Here is a 12,963-nt window from a genome sequence, read left to right on the forward strand (position 1 = left end):
CAGGATGGTGTCGGTGATTGGAGGCTGTCTTTCTTACCTTCTTCAGTGGTTCTTTCAGTGATACAAATTTATCACAGCATCAGTGATCACAGCACCAGTGATCTCAGGTGCTGTGAGATTGTTCACTTGATTTTTGGTTCTTAGGAAGGTGCTTTTGTGTGTGTGTAGATACTTGTTAAATTTACTGTTCCTGTGTCTGTATGGGTGGGGAGGCAATTGGTGAAGGCTTCTATTAGCCCATCTTGCTTTACCTTCTTTTTTTTTAATTTTTAAGAATAGAACTCGATTTATTGATAATGGAATCAAGGAATTTTTAACTTTATTTCTTTCCTACAAAATCAACTAAGTCAATAAAAAGAATTATAACTAGAGAAAAAAAGGACCTGAAAAATGGCCACAATTCCAAATTAGAAACTGTGAACTCTGTTTATTGGTCATATATTGTGAAGATTATGTTGTAAGCCATCATATACTTGCTTGGACCTTGAGGAAGTTACATATTTGTCTTAAAAAAATTGTTACAATTCTGAAAAGAGCGTTCAGTAATTTTTATGTAAGGAAAACTAGAATTGTTCCTAGAGTGACCCAAATTGACACCAAGGAATACCAAGTGAGGCAGATCCCAGGACAAATGACGTTTTATTACCTGGGAACTAGGCTTCTTGTTGGAAGTGAAATGGATGAAGGGGGTGCTAAAGAGGGTCTTTATTACACTAAGCCACACTATTTACTTGAGTGCTAAAAATTGAGGAAAGATGTGCCCCCATTGCAGAGAAAATAGCAGTTTTAGTGAGATGGTAGGTATTGTTGGGGACAATGTATAATAATGGAGGCTGTCTTTTGATACATTTAGGCCGCTATAACAGAATACCATAGACTGGGTGACTTCTAAACAACAGAAATGTATTATTCACAGTTCTAGAGGATGGAGAATCCTATATCAAGGTGCCAACAAATTCCATATGTGATGAGGGTCTGCTTCTTGGTTCATAAATATTTGTCTTCTGTCTGTGGATGGAAACGTGGTGGATGGAAAAGAGAACTCTTTGTAGTTCTTTGTATAAGAGCTGTCAACCCATTCATGAAGACTTCATCCTCATGACCTATTCACCTCCCAAAGACCTCACCTGCTAATATTATCACTGGGGGTTAGGATTTCAGTGTATGCATTTTGGGAGCACACATACTTTCAGTCTTAAATAGAGGCTATATAATGTCCCAGAACACTCATTGCCTGTTACCTATTCTAACCCCTCTTTCATATAGTTTTAGAACAAATAGCAGATCCATTTATTAAAAAAGTAATAATTAGAAATGACTAGGACAGTACCTATGCATACAAATGCAAAAGGAGGAAATGAATATAATTAAAACTAGATGAAGAACATATATTGTGAGGGGAATTACCCAGAATAACATAAAAAATAATTTTTGAACGATGTTAAGATAAAGAATTTTCCTGTATTTTAAACAAAGCAGAGAATACAATATCTCCAAAATAATATCATAAAGAAAACAGAATGAGGTGGAAGTAAGCTGGAAGAACTTATAAACAAAATGGAATAAAAAAGAAAACATAATGGAGAAGAAAAACATATTAGAAGCAATGAAAAGAACATATACACAGTTGAAAACAGAATCAGTAAAATGGTAAGTAGATTTAAGGAAATGATCTAAAATGAAATGGAAAAAATAAGAATATAAAGATGATTACAGGGAGTCCAATCCATGCATACATTTCTATAAGAGATAGAATTTTAATTCAATATTAATTATTTAATTCCAGTTTCTCATTTTAGGTTTTGATGTACTAGATGATAGATTAGTTATCTGCTGCTATGTACCAAATTACCCCAAACTTTAATGGCTTAAATAACATTTACCGTCTAGCAGCTTCTGTGGATTAGGAATTCAGGTGTAGTTTTGTTAAGTCCTTTGGCTCAGGGCCTCTCAGAAAGCCACAATCAAGGTGTTAGTTGGGGGCTGCAGTCATCTCAAGGCTCCAGTGGGGAAGGATCTGCTTCCAAGCTCAGTCACATGATGCTTGGCAGGATTCAGTTTCTCAAAAGTAATTGAACTTCCTGTTTATGGTACAAACTTTATGCCTTGTTTCTTCATGGCTTTGCCTCTTGCATCTCGAAGTCCAGATCATTGGAAAATGAAAAAACTCTTGTGTCTCTTAAGTGCCTTGCTCTTGAAACTAAAATATTTATCTTTCAAGACAATTTTCCAGGCTGTAAGTTTAATATAAATTTACTTAGCAACTTGACTGACTTATCTTTTTAACAAGTGGAACAATCAATTATCTATATATATTTCTACCTTTTCTTCTCTCTCTGTACATAGGAAAAATGTCCAGAGTGTTAATCAATAAACTTTCAGAAAATAATTTCTAAATGTTAAGATTTTAAGGGATTTAAGAATATTTTCTTTTGTACTACATTGTTTTATTTTTGGTTACTTATAATGAGCGTATACAATTTTTATAGGGGTAATAATGTTATTATCCTTAGCTAAGAAAATAAAAATAAAACCAAAGGGACATGTGTACCAGAATATATTTATAGTATTCTTGATATGATAAAAACTCACACAAATAATAGCTGCATCATTACTATTTTTAAAATAGCATCATATAAATATACACTTGAATTCATTAGAATTTTTGCTTTAATTAAGCAAGAATTTTATTTTTTTGGCTAAAACATATGAACACATATTTTTATCACAGATCATTTATTTCACTCAATGCATATAATGTGATTGATTGAGTTTTAATTAAACCTCTGAGATGTGGTCCACACTCTGTAGTTTATTTTTGGTTCTATCTGATGAAGCTTTAAAAACTAACATTTATACAGGTGCCCACAATGACCACTTTCCCTTTGCTTAAGAATACAGAAATATTTAAAGTTACCTGATCTGTTAATAATAAAGAGAATGGTAGTTTAACGAATGTTTTGTGATTAGGAAGCCCAAGAGAGAATTGAAGAATAAAAGGATAATAAGCAATGTACCTCCATCCTAAAAAATGCTCTCTGAGCCAAAATAACTCAAAGTTCCAACTTGTTAGCAAAATTCAGTAGGGCTGAGGAGTAAAAGAAACAAAATGTTATTCGGTTACTCTTATAACAATTCTGATATATCACAAGAATTTGAGTTTCCGAGGGAATCAAAAACGCTTCTAAAGGGCTATGGTCACAAGTAGTTAATCTTTTTCCTTACTTGTTCCAAGTTATATAGCGAATGCTAAAATGATATGTACCCTTTGGATAAATGTAGAATGGCGATTCAGACAACCACTTTTTTCTCCTTGCAAAAAATATTACTATCCAGGAAAGGGTTGGAAACTTTTTCTTTAGATTATTAACCTGATTAACAGTTTTAAAAAAGAATTTCAAAATAAGGAATGACTGAAAAGAAGTATCTCTATTTGCCCACAGCACAGGTTTACCTATATAACAAACCTACACATCCTGCACATGTACCCCTGAACTTAAAAGTTGAAGGAAAAAAAGAAATATTGCCATTTACTTCTTTAATGAAGTATCATTTTAAAACTATCTTAATATTTAATTGGCACATAGTTTATTCTCGTGATTCTGAATTTTTCTCATGGTTAGCTCTCATCATAAAGGGCATAGATAGAAGGAAAGTAGCAGTCATAATCTGATACTCTGTTGCTTTATTTGTTTCAAATGTTGAGAAGCTTAGTTTGTTGCAAAATGTTAGAAAATGTAGGGCAGAGATTACTTCTTGATATTTAATTTTGAGCAATCTTCAGATGATTAGTTTGTCATTGAGATAATATCTTTTTAGTCCACAAATTGCCTTTCTGTTCTACTAATTTGTGAAATCAAAGTTTGACAGTTTAAGGTTTGGAAAATATTTAGAAGGTAAAATTTATCTTTTTAAAAAGTCATACAATTTTTAAAATTACTTTAAATTGTTAATGTTTAAATCATGTTCAAAAGAATCCTATGGTTAAATTATTCATGAGTCATGTTCTATTTAGATATTTGTTACACTGGATTCTAAGAATAGGTGGAATTTGTAGCATCATTCAATCAAATAAAATAGAGGCAGCCTCAAGGCTGACAGGGCACAAGGGCTCCTTTGTGTGTTACTCAAAAGCACCTCCTCTGGGCTCCCAAAGGCCAATAGATGCATGGCTTAGGGAGTAGGCTAAGGCTGGCTTTCAGCCCCCACTCACCAGCTTGACTTTGTGCCTATGTGCAGAGAAAAACCCATAGAACCCTTTGGAATGGCCCTGACCAGCTTCATTTAGAAATGGAGAAATGTGCATCCCATGAATGTTCTTACTATTAGTTGACAGCTTAATTGGAAGGATCATCATCATTTGAACAAACTGCTTTAACTGCTAACCTGGTTTTATTTATACTGCTTTAATGACTGAGATAAATTAATGGTGTGGCAATTAAATCTGTTGCTTTATGCACAACTATTATAATTAAGAAAGGGAATTAACAGTCAATTCAGTGGTACTAGGTTTGTTTGTTTTGTGTTTTCTTTAATAATTTATATCAACTAATGAATTTTGCAAAGTCAATTGAGAATTTTGACAGTGGTATTTGCTGCTCATAAACATCTGTCCTGTGTAGCCAGGACATGGTGCTAATGAAGTTTTGGCCTCTGATTTGAACCTCATGAGTGAGTATGCCTCATTATTTTCAATGATCATAGACAGTGTCTAAGTCTAGTAGTTTGTCAAATCCTAATGGTAATTTAACATCATTCATTTTATAATTTATGTTTAATTTTATTTACAACTAATTTGTTATATTTTATATTTTGTTCACCATAAGTAACATTGTTTAACATTCTTTCTATGGCATAGACTATAACATAGGTTGTGCAATGAAGCAGTAGGTTTGTACTTATTTATTTAATTGAACAAGAAACCTGAAAGTTATGCATATATATTTTAAAGGGACATAGTAGGTCAGGTGCGGTGGTTCACGCCTATAATCCCAGTAGTTTGGGAGGCTGAGGTGGGAGGATCACTTGAGGTCAGGAGTTCGAGACCAGCCTGGCCAACACCAACATGGCAAAAACTCATCTCTACTAAAAATACAAAAATTAGCTGGGTGTGGTGGTGTATGCCTGTATTCACAGCTATTTGGGAGGCTGAGGCATGAGAATCCCTCAAACCTGGGAGGCAGAGGTTGCAGTGAGCTGAGATTGTGCTGCTGCACTCCAGCCTGGGCAACAGAGTGAGACCTGTCTAAAAAAGAAAAGGTCATAGCAATAAAAAAATCTAATAATTATCATGTATCATCAATTTAGGAAGATTTCATGGGAATGTACTCTCAAAGAAAGTTCAAATTCAGATCTATGTAAAGTATAAATTTTAGTGGTCTGATGAGCTCAAACTGGAAACAAAGCATAAAACTATTAATAACCAAGAAAGTTACAAAAGGGGATGTTATTCAAGCTACTTCCAGTGTTTTAAAATGCCTACTAGAATGATGCATTTATCTTCATTATGATGGCATAGATTAAATGAAATGTCAAGCTAATCTCACCTTGATGGAATGTACAGTCAAGTATACACATACACGCATGCGCGCGCGCACACACACACACACACACACATTTTCTACAGTATATGGGAAAATGATTTTTATTGTGTTTGTCAGATTAAGCAAACAAACAAACACAATTAGCAACTTAAATACTTAGGGCCCAGTGTAGGGGATAAATAACAAGGAAGTACATTGTGGCAAAATGATAGGGCTTTCCTGATACAGCCCGTGTTTCAACATACACAATGTCATAACTCTCCTTTGTGGCTATGTAAACCTCACCCAGTCAGAGGGTTATATTTGCTTTTACAATGTATAAACCTATATAAATTAAATAGCCTATTTTTAAATTATGTTCTTATTTTCTAGATAGTTGTCTCTGTGTTAGTTTCACAATAGACATTTATTTTCTTCCAGTTCTTGAGCCCAGAAGTCCAAGATCAAGGTGTTGGCAGGTTTCTTTTCTTCTGAGTCCTCTCTCCTTGGCTTGAAGATAGCTGCCTTCTTGCTGAGTCCTCATCTAGTCTTCCTCTGCATGCCACATCCCTGGTGTCTGTGTGTGTGTCCAAATTTCCACTTCTTATAAAGTCACCAGTCAAACTGGATTAAGGCCCCACCTAATTTAACTTAATCACCTCTTTAATGACTGTCTCAGTTCAAGCAGTCAGGCAGAGATAGAGATAGAGAGAAAGAGAGAGAAGAATTTAACTTTCTTCTGCCTTTTTGTTCTATTTGGGCTCTTGATGGGTTGGATGATGCCCACCCACATTGAAGGAGGGCATCTGCTTCACTCAGTCTACCAATTCAAATGTGAAATCCTAAAAAACCCACCCAATCCCTAGTAACTCAGAGTGTAGCTATCTCCAAGTATAGTTATATCTCCAAATATAGTTACACTCTGAGGTACTAGGGATTGGGTGGTTTTTTTTTTAGGATTTCGACATATGAAATTTGCAGGAATATAATTCAGTCTATAACATGCAGTAAATCTATTTTGATTGACTTACTGAGTTAAAGAATTAGCATCAAAAAATATTTACCATGACATACACAATGGTTGTGGGGTGTGTGTGTGTGAGAGAGAGAGACAGAGAATGAGAAATGTTTTTTGACCTTTTGTGGAAAAGATAGACATAATAAAGATTTACTTCATTTAAGCCTTCACAGCACCTTGTTTGTATCTTTTTTATGGTGTCAAATCTGCCTGCCATAGTTCAGTGTTTAGTTTGTAAATTTTTGAGGCGAGACATTGTCTGACTCATTTTTTTCCTCCTAGTACTGGCCTGGTACAGAGGAAGCCATCAATGAATGTCTGTGAATTGAACTGTACCTCATATCATTTAAAATTGTATGTAAATAGGTACCATGGCAGAGATGTAAATGAAGAGTAATGAAGAAAAGAGGAAAAAGACAATCGTTCTGACTCAAGAAATTGAGGAGAGTTTCTTAGATTACATTCTAGTTAGCTAGGGTTTCAAAATGTGAGGGTAGGAGAAAATGAATACATATATAAACACACACACACTCTCTCTCTCTCTCTCTCTCTTTATATGTTCTCCTTAACCCCAGATCTATGTGTCTAGTTTTCAGCTGGACCTCCATAACATGAATATTCCCAGAAGCAGACCAAATGTCTCATATCCAGAATCAAAGTCCTCCTCTCCTCCCCATATCCACTCTTCCTCCTGTGTTTCACATTTCATTTTATGGCACTATCATAGTCTCAACTGCACATGTCTGAAATCTCAGAATTTCAAATTCTCTGCTCTCCCTTCTTTCACTCTCCTCATCTAATCAATTTCCAGTCTCATTACTTCTACTTCCACAGTGTTGCTTGCCTTCATTTTCTCACCATTTCCACTGTCACTTCCCTAATTCAGCCCTCACCATTTCCCGTCTCACTTCACCAAGTTTCCTACTATTCATCCACCTTGAGCGCAGGCCTCTTCTCCATTCCTTTATCCTTCATGATGTCATGGTTACATTCTATAAATTAAAATTCGGCTATTTCACTTTTTCCAAAACTTGCAATGGTCCCAACATCCAAAAGGTAAGATACAAATATCTCGTTTGAGTATTCAACTATCTTATTTTGGTATTCAAGAGCTTTCCCTATAGACTCAAAACAACGTCTCAGCTTTATCTAATAGTCTCCTGATTTTCCCTTGGTCTCTACTGTGAACTAATAATTATTCCTATTACATATGTTTTACCACCTGTCTCAGATTCCTTCCTTCATCTTGCAAGGCATTACATTCATTCCCTGTATCCATACATCTACTTTCTATCTATCTATCTCTCTATCTATCTACCTACCTACCTACCTATTATATCTCTCTCTCTCTCTACTTTCTATCTATCTCTCTATCTACCTACCTACCTACCTATTATCTCTCTCTGTGTATATATATATATATATATATATATACACACACACACACACATATGTGTGTGTGTTGAATGAGATTTATTATAAAGAATTCGCTCATGTGTTTATGGAGTCTGAGAGGTCCCATGATCTGCCATCTGCAAACTGGAGACTCAGGAAAGCCAAGAATGTAAATTCCAGTCTGAGTCTAAAGGCCTGAGAACTGGGAGCACTCATGGTGTAAGTCCCAGTCCAAGGGCAGGCAATCTGCCATCTGCAAACTGGAGACTCAGGAAAGCCAAGCATGTAAATTCCAGTCTGAGTCTAAAGGCCTGAGAACTGGGAGCACTCATGGTGTAAGTCCCAGTCCAAGGGCAGGCAAAGACAAATGTCTCAGCTTAAGCAGTCAGGCAAAGAGAGAGAGAGAGAGAGAGAGAGAGAGAGAATGAGAGAGAATGAATTTAACTTTCCTCTATCTTTTTGTTCTATTTGGGCTCTGGATGGGTTGGATGATGCCCACCCACGTTGAGGAGGGCCATCTGCTTTACTCAGTTTACCAATTCAAATGTGAATCTCTTATGGAAAACACTCTCACAGACTCACTGAGAAATAATATTTAACCAGATATCTGGGCATCCTGTGGCTCAGTCAAGTTGACAGAAAGTTAATCATCGCACAAGGCAAGAGATGTAGATTTAAAAGTAGATGGTGAAGATTTAACAATTGGAGATGAAATTGTTCAAAAAGAAGAAAGAAAATACTGAGGTTCAGATAAAATTGTTAGACAATTAATCAGATTCCGTGTGTGTATACATACACATGAGTTTGTAGGAATATAGATGAGGTAGTTAATACAGAAGAGGTTAAAAAGGAGCAAACTGTAATTTCAAAGTACTAATTTGTGGCTTACTCAAACTGTTTCAGGTGTGAAAGAGAATAGATCCATCTGATCTATTTTCAAAAATAAATTAAGTATATGTTTATTGCAGCAATATTCACATGAGCCAAGATATAAAATCTATCCAAGTGTTCATCAACAGATGAATGAATACAGAAAGCGTGGTACATATGCAAGTGGAATATTATTCAGCTATATAAAAAGGAGTGAAATCTTGCCATTTGCAGCAACATGGATGTAACAAGAGGTCATTATGTTAAGAGAAATAAGCTGGGCACAGAAAGACAAATGTTACAGGTTTTCACTTATATGTGGGAGTTTAAAAAGTGGATCTCATAAAGTTAAGAAGTAGATTAGTGGTACCAGAGGCTAGAAATGATAGGGGTAGGAGGATGAAGAGAAGTTGGTTAATGGGTACAAAATATCATTTTTATGAGTTAGATAGAAAGAATAAGTTCTAGTATTTGATAGTATAGTAGGGAGGTTATAGTTAACTATAATTTGTCATATGTTTCTAAATAGCTAGAAAAGTCAGAATGTTCTCGACACAAAGAAAAGATAAATATTTGAGGAAATGGATATCTCAATTGCCCTGATTTGTTCATTAAGTATTGTGTACATGTATAAAAATGTCACATATACTCCCAAAATATGTACCATTATGTCAATAAAAGACATAAACAACAACAACAACCAAATAACAAGTAGTCAGTCATGCTGCATTTTACTGCAACAGCATCCTGTTAGTATCAATTAAAAATCAAATTGTTAAGGTTCATGGCATTCCAGAAATCTCTGTGTAAGGCCTAAATTCCATCATGTCAGTTTTATAAAAATAAAAAGGCAGATAGATGACTGTGTTAATTTTATTGATGGATTTAGACTTTATTTAGACCTTGTGATATAGCTATTGCTAAAATATACCTAGAGATGCGGGAGAGTAGAATTACATATATTGCAATTGCAAAAACATTGCATATACAAAAAAATTGCATATATGAAAAAAGATTTTTGCTAAAAATCTTAAGACAGGCCTTGTTTTTCTGCTTCTTCTTTGGTCAATGACTACAGTAGCACTCTTTCACCTGTGGTTTTGCTTTTCATGATTTCACTTACCTGTGGTCGACTGTGGTCCAAAAATATTAAATGGAAAGATTCCAGAAATAACTTTCAAGTTTCAAATTGTATGCCCTTAAGTGGCATTTGGAAATTTTGTGTCATTCTGCTCTGTTCTCCCTGGGGTGTAAATCATCCCTTTGTCCAGTGTATCTATGCCATATATGCTAACCACCAGAGAGTCACTTGGTAGCCATTTGGTCTATCAGGTTGACTGTCGTGGTATCCCAGTGCTTGTGTTCAAGTAGCCTTATTTTATTTCATAATGGTCCCAAAGCACAAGAGTAGTGAGGCTGACAATTCAAATATGCCAAAGATAAGCTGCAAAATGCTTCCTTTAAGAGAAAATGTAAAAGTTCTCAATAAGCAAAGAAAACAAAATCATATACTGAGGTTGCTAAGATTACTAAGAACAAATCTTCCATCTGCGAAATAGTGACGAAAGCAAAAGAAATTCATGGTAGTTGTGCTATCGCACCTCAAACTACAAAAGTTTGCAGTGCATGCAGCCATAGTGCATGATAAGTGCTTAGTTAAGATGGAACAGGCAGTAAATTTGTGGGTAGAATATATGAACAGAAATGTGTTTTGATTGATTGACAGCAATTGGATTTGGTACTATGTTTTCAGACATCTACTGGGGGTCTTGGAATGTATCACCTACTGTATTACTCAGCAATTGTAAACTTTCAAATATGAGGGTAACATGTTTATCATTGAGACAGAAATCTATAAAGAGTGGAATGAAATCTATTATTTAATAGAATTAATTATAATCAAACAGGCAAAACTTATTACTATTAGACTGGCATATGAAGAAATATGGGGATAATCTTGTTTTATAGAACCACAAAATAATCATAGAATACAACAGCTGTGTTCCCTAAAGTGCAATTTGATTTGTGTCTTTATTGATTTATCTCCATTCTTAAGCAATGCTTTATGCTCCTTTTTGATGGGGCTTTTTGATGGGGCTTGCCTTAGAAAGTGCAAAGGATCTAGTCTGGGACCTGAGTTTAATTCCTGTGAAAGACTTCAATTCTTTTTTTAAGACAGAGTCTCACTCTGTTGCCCAGGCTGGAGTGTGGTGGTGTGATCTTGGCTCACTGCAACCTCTGCCACCCGGGTTCAAGCGATTCTCCTGCCTCAGCCTCCCAAGTAGCTGGTATTACAGGTGCCTGCCACCTTACCCAGCTAATTTTTGTATTTTTTAGTAGAGACAAGGTTTCACCATGTTGGCTGGGCTTGTCTTGTACTCTTGACCTCAAGTGATCCGCCTGCCTCAGCCTCCCAAAGTGCTGGGATTACAGCAATAAACTACCATGCCTGAACCACTTCAATTCTTTTAATTATTGTTTACTCCTTTATAAAATAGATATAACAATAATACTCTCCTCAAGGAAGGCTATAAAGATGACATATATTCATGCATGAGAAAGACAATGTAAAGTTATAGGAGAACATTAAGTATTAAATTTATGCTATATGACACTTGAATTTAGTGCTTTGAAACCAAAGACGAGCATTCTTTCTTTTTTATTAGAATACACTGAATTTCTGCTTTTTATCTTGTTTTGCCTATTACCCTATGATTATCTCTTTCAGCTAGTGAGTCAGTTTTACTGATCTTTATCAAGTTATGTAAATAGAAGTGGTTTGGAACTTGGAAAAGGTTGTGAAAGATACCGTGATTACAAAAGTGCATTACAAAGTAACACACAGGAAGTATAGAATTTGAAAATGTAACAATTAACTAGCTTGTGATGGAAAGTTGCTATGCCTCCAATAATTTATACAGATATGATTTAATCTCCCAAATAAGATGGGATTCCTCAATCTATATTTAGCATTTCTCTTCTTCCTGGCAGGGATTTTAGAAGATTGTCACTCTACTCACCCTATTTTTAGAAATAATATTAATACTGTATGTTCTAAAATGCCTTCCAGCACAGGAATCTCTCCAGGTAGAGGAAATATTTAACTGTAAATAGTAGATGTATTCATCCCTAGCCAAGTATGTACATTTTGGCTAAAGCATGCCCACATGTCTATTAAATGTTGTATTATGATAAATCCCTTATATGTGACTTCTAACATACTCCTTTATAAATATTTAGAAAAGAAAAATTGACCCAATATCCACTGGGTAAATTTGTACTACAAACCCAATAATTATTGCATGATTATTCCTCTAGGCATATAGACTGTCAGACTAAATTTTCCTTGCTTTGAAAATTAGCTAGTATAGTTGGTTTTAGAAGGTGTTGAGAAAATTGAGTTTGTGAATTGGAGCTCAGGTAGGCCAGCTAGCTTCATAATATTTTAGGATTATATTTTTACAAGTGCCTGTCATTGCTTTCAGCAGGAACCAGGTGAGATATAGAGACAGATTAGCAAAATCCTTCTTCCCCCTTTTTCTTGAGAAACTCAATATAGCATATTGAAAAGAGGTCACAGAAACTATCCTTGTACAATGAGATATTTTTCAGTATGCAAATTATAACATTTTCCATTAGAAGTTCAAATCACCACTTAAAGCATTTTTAGGGCTCTTTAATATCCTTCAATTTAGGACAAGTTGGACTTAAGGTGAAATTAAGTTCTATGTAACTCAGTTAATTTATTTTATACAGCTAAAATTATTTTATATTATGCTCTTAAGGTGATGTTAGCTATGTAAGTTGTAGTACTTAATTAAATATATAAATTGTATAAAATATATACATTGATAAAACTGATAAATTAATAAAAATATAACTTCTATTTAGATAGAACTAAGAATTAACTAAGAACCTCCCCTGAGCACTGTAATTGGAAAACATGTAATGCTGTGGTATAGGAAATGCTTGCCCAATGAATCATCCATTTTCAAATTAATCATTAATTTGGAAATTATGCTTTTCTCCATAGAAAACAGCATTAGCCTTATTTCCTTCAGAAAAAACTGAATAAAACACTTTTTTTGTGGCACAGAGAATAGTTGCCTTACCCAGAGCTCAGAAAACCACATAAACAGAGGAAGAATGTAATCTTGG

The sequence above is a fragment of the Pan paniscus genome, chromosome 1 (genome assembly GCF_029289425.2).
Source record: "Pan paniscus chromosome 1, NHGRI_mPanPan1-v2.0_pri, whole genome shotgun sequence".
Lineage (NCBI taxonomy): Eukaryota > Metazoa > Chordata > Mammalia > Primates > Hominidae > Pan > Pan paniscus.